The sequence below is a fragment of the Amblyomma maculatum genome, chromosome 6 (genome assembly GCF_055883805.1).
Source record: "Amblyomma maculatum isolate TAMU_Amacu chromosome 6, ASM5588380v1, whole genome shotgun sequence".
In the NCBI taxonomy this organism is placed as follows: Eukaryota; Metazoa; Arthropoda; class Arachnida; order Ixodida; family Ixodidae; genus Amblyomma; species Amblyomma maculatum.
In genome coordinates this window covers 177,702,801-177,707,664 of record NC_139349.1, presented here as the reverse complement: position 1 = coordinate 177,707,664, position 4,864 = coordinate 177,702,801, and the positions used below count along the sequence as shown (strand labels likewise).

Here is a 4,864-nt window from a genome sequence, read left to right as displayed (position 1 = left end):
CTTCGATAACTGCCTTCGCGAACTCAAGAGAGCGACCAGTCTAGCCCAGAACTGTCCTGCACCCGTCGCGCACACGACGTAACACAAAATCGAAGGTGAGGTCAACGCCAGGGATGTATAGCGTGGCAACCATAGAGTTCCTTACACTAACTAGAGGGAAAGCTGAGGGCGCTGCACTTCAGCCACCATGGGCGCGCTAAGAATCATGGGCCGGTGTGCTACTTGTTGCGGGACAGTCGGTTTTTCTCGGGTACGTGGAGTGGCGTTACTGCGATGTTTCTTTTTCGTCATCCTCATCATTTGAAGGTGCGTACATAGACCGCGAAAGCCATAGTAGCGAAGGCGCAAAAGCAGACGTCGCCAATAAATGGTTTCTGTTTCCCGAAATGCCACTAAAAACTTCTTTCAGTGATTGCACAACCATAAATATTTTTGTAACGTTTTTTTATTTCAGAGTTTGCCTATTAAGTGCGAAATATTGGTATTTGTGCTGCTCAAAACTAAGCCAATAGGAGAAAGGACCATCGCTTATATTGGATAAATCTCACACTGGCATTCTGTTTCTCTTTCGTTTTGTAATTTATAGTCACAATATTCAATCTTAGGACATTATTTACGGTAGAACAACGTTTATCTTTGCATTAGTTTTGGCCAAAAGTTGTAGTTCTGCACTCGGTAGCTCACCGGCCCATGATGCTTTGAGCGCCCATGGTGGCTGAACTGGCTGTCTGGAAACTCCATGTAAACTCCCATAGATGGCAGCACAGCTTTCCCTCTAGGTAAAAGTTAGAAACTCTATGGTTACAGTGTACTAGAAGGTTTTCCAGTGGCTCGAGCGGAGGCGCATCCTATTGTGCGCCGCGTACCTATTTTGGAAGAAAGTAGCGGCGGCGCTGTCGTCGCCCGCACTTGAAGCGAGTGTGCGCGCCCGCCTTCTGCTCCTGCAGTTGCGTGCGTGTTGTTGGCGTCGCGGAATGTTGCTTCGTGCGTGCGTGCCTCCCAAGCTGCGACGATGCCTCCCAAGCGGCGGTTAAATCACTGTTACGCACCAGGCTGCACAAGTGGCTACGCGAGAACAGCGCAAGAGCGTAAGGTGTCGCTTTTTAAGGCTCCAAAAGACGAACAGCAAAGGCTTGCTTGGCAGCGAAACTTCCATAGGCTTGACAATTAGCCGCTTGACGCCGATGGTGCTGTGTGTGAATTGCACTTTGAAGCTCATCTGATTTTGAGGGATTATGTCCATGTGATAAATGGAACGGAAGTTAGAATTCCGAGGGGGACTCCTACGCTTGCACCTGGCGCAGTTCCGACCCTTCTGCCTAACTTGCCCGCCTACTTGAGCAAGCCCACTCCGACTCCTAGGCCTCATAGGAAAAGACGGCAGCTAGGCTTGCCATGTGACACCAGCAGTAAATCCCGGCGCACTGATCACTGTAATCAAGAGGACGGCCAAGCTGCGTACTCTGATCTGGGCAGCGAAGAATGCAAAGGCAAGGCCGAAGCAGACGGTGCTGTTAGTGTCGCCGACCTCCGCGGACTCAAACTTCCAACAAAATCGTGGGCGCTGCACGAGTTTTTAGATTTTACCGGGGTGTGCTATGTGTACATGTGTACACATAGCACACCCAGCAAAGTGTACATGTGCAGTAAAAATCATTGTTATGCTCTGTGACAACTTTGTTGTTTATTGTTGTTCATAACTGCCAAGCACCTGTGCGTACCAAGCAATAGTAGTAAGTGCAGTGCAAATGCCTTGCATACAGAAACGTAGACGAAGATATTAAACGCTATGAAAAATAATGAAATCTCCCTAAGAAACTAACAACATGTATGCAGTGCAACGGACAGTATTGAGGCGCGTCACCCCCACCCCCCTCACGTGAGTGAGCGCGCGCGCGCACGCACACGCACGCACGCACGCACGCACGCACGCACACACACACACACACACACACACACACACACACACACACACACACACACACACACACACACACACACACACACACACACACACACACACACACACACACACACACACACACACACACACACACACACACACACACACACACACACACACACACACACACACACACACACACACACACACACACACACACACACACACACACACACACACACACACAATGTTACGACTCTACTCGGCGTAATTACGGCTAGTTCCGAGGCTGGGTACAGAAGGAGGAGCTCTTATGAGTCTCCAAGAGCAATTTTAAAATCATGACAAAGCACATTTCTTTCAAATTAGTAGTAGGAAACAATATTAACCGCCGTTGCATTTCACTTATGGCGAACTTCCTCCTTCATGCGCTCTTGTCTCGGTGCCGGCGGTAGCTTGACCATAGGTAGGGATTTTTTTTTTAATTTCGTCATTAAAGGCGTTTGGAAGCTAGGATGTAAGCACGTATTTTATGTGAAGTGCACCATCGGTGAGACGAAATTTACCATACAAAACGTATAAGCGAAGCGAGGAATGTATATTGCAATCAGCTATGTAGCTGAGCCGCCCGCGAAATCGTAGTGCGCGTTTGCAAATACACTTTCTTTTTTCATTTTGCTCGTTCATGGATAAAACAGGGTCAGTAATGAGCATGACAAACTGCAACAAATACCACCGCGAAATGTGACGCGGCTGTCTCCGACCAGACAGTTATACAACTATAAGGTCCACCAGCGACAGCATCGGAATATTTTCATATGCACAAAAAAGCTCGAAGGAACAGAAAGCGGAAGGGAACGTTTTTGTTCCTTAGTAGTTTTGCATCACTTCGTGGTGGTAAACTTGACTCTCCTAAAACGGCAGAGAACGCGTTGTACTACAAGCAACGCCTTGCTACAAGCGCGACGGCCGCCTGAAAGCTGACGCGCTTTCAAGGGCGGTCGATTGCAGCGCCGCCGCACCTTTCTTCCGCTGGAGGCCCTCTGCAGCGGAGGCGGTCGCGCCACTAGAAAGTATTCTAGTTCACTATACTATGGTGGCAACAAAGCTTGCGAGTTCGTGCCGAAGGGCGATGACTATGAAGCAGACGACAAGAGGCCCCCGGCGGCGCGTCGGCAAGCAAGCGCGACAAAACGGAAGTTGCGGCGTGCGGCGCTAAGCAAAGAAAGTAAAAGCGCAGATGCGTCAGTTGTGACGTGTCAGTGGGCGAGGCCTTGGAGGAGGGCCAGCCTTTGCGCGCGCTAAAAAGTTGAAAAGAGGAGGAAAGCCGCGAAGGCGCAGATATTCAAAATTTGATTGCAAATAACTCTGCTTCCAAATGCCGCATTTAAAAAATTTTTGCGCTAAGGTTATCTTACATCGACATTCTTTCACGACTACGCATAGGGAAACTGTATTGCTATGGCTGTTTTGGGCCCCTTTAAAGACAACGGAGAGGGCTATGGAAAGAAAACAATGGTAGGGATAACGTTAAGAGATAGGAAACGTGCAATGTGGGTCAGAGAAATGACTCAAGTCACTCAAATTCTAGTGGAAATCAAGAAGACGAAATGAGGATGGGCAGGACATGTAGTGCGAAGAAAGGATAACCGATGGTCGCTTAGGGCAACAAACGGAATTCCAAGGGAAGGAAAGCGTAGCAGCAGACGGCAGAAAATTAGGTGGGCGGCTGAGGTCAAGAAGTTCGCAGAGGTCAAATGGATGCAGCTCGCACAAGACCGGGTAAATTGGAGGAATATGGGAGAGGACTTCGCCCTGTAGTGGGTATAGTCAGGCTGAGGAGGATGATGATGACTACTGCTTTACGAATACTACTTCTGGTACTTCCAGAGTATATATACTAAAATTGGAATGATACAGAGAAGATTAGCATGGCCCCTGCGCAAGGAAGGGTACTACTATTACTGCTACAAATACTACTGCGTCCCTGACGGCTCTTCGGCCGAAGGAGCTGCAAAAGCTTCGCCTAATTGTTTTTTTAGGTATGTGTGCAGTTCTCTCATAAACTAGAATTACTGAAAAAAATGAGAAGGGTTCAACGCTGCTGAACCGAATAAAAAGCGAAAGCATTAACTACGGGTGAGCGAGCGTTCTTTTTCTTCTTCGTTTTCTTCGCGGCTGTTCAAGGTCATTCGTGATTTTGGCCACGGACTGGCATAGTATTGCTTTCGCTATTAAAGTAGGCTTCATCGACTGCGGTACCAAGATGCGGTGCTAGCCGCGTTTTGCCTTCCACAATATGGCCGGCACCGGCTTCACTGCTTCCATTTCGTAAGAATAGGAGGCTTCCACTCCCGCAAATTAGTGTGCCTACCTCCGAACTTGCGGTCTCCTCGGACTCCACTTCACGTGTGTAGTCGAATCCTATTTGCCTTTCGGTGGCCCACGCGGGACCGCTAGGCCTACCCATAGGCCTAGCAGAAGAAAGACGCTCTCGGCGGCGGGAGCCACAGAAGAGCATGAGCAACGCAATGGAGCTGGTGGAGGGAGAGACTATCGACCCCGCGGAGCTAACTAAGGGTACTTGGTTTATTACGAAAAAGAAAGGCCGCGTAGTGCCCCTCGAAGAGGAAACGCGAACCGCGACCAAAGATGAAGAGCGGCGGACTACAGGTCACAAGGCCGCCATCGGAAGAAAGCTAGCGGCAAAATCGGTAGAGAAGCAGTCCGTGCAGATACCGAAGGACGCCGACAAAAGAATAATACGCCCCCGGGGCGGAGTCAGCCGTCTAATAGAAGGTGGAATGATTGAACTGGCTGAATCGATCGCCCGCGCCGCCGGCATCGAGCTCAGGGACGCCGAGAACGACATCTTCTCGGCAAATATAAAGCAACAGTCAATACTAATCGCCACTACTAGCGAAGAGCGTGGAAGAAGGTACGCGGCTTTGCGCGCAGTTC

At 49.5% G+C, this 4,864-nt stretch overlaps 1 non-coding gene across 1 annotated transcript; it reads left to right on the top strand.

Moving 5' to 3' along the window:
* Nucleotides 1–3,783: 3,783 nt before the first annotated feature.
* LOC146187477 (U6 spliceosomal RNA) lies at nt 3,784–3,882 on the top strand. The gene has a single exon (XR_014708356.1). It is a non-coding gene; the product is annotated as a U6 spliceosomal RNA (small nuclear RNA).
* Nucleotides 3,883–4,864: the final 982 nt, after the last annotated feature.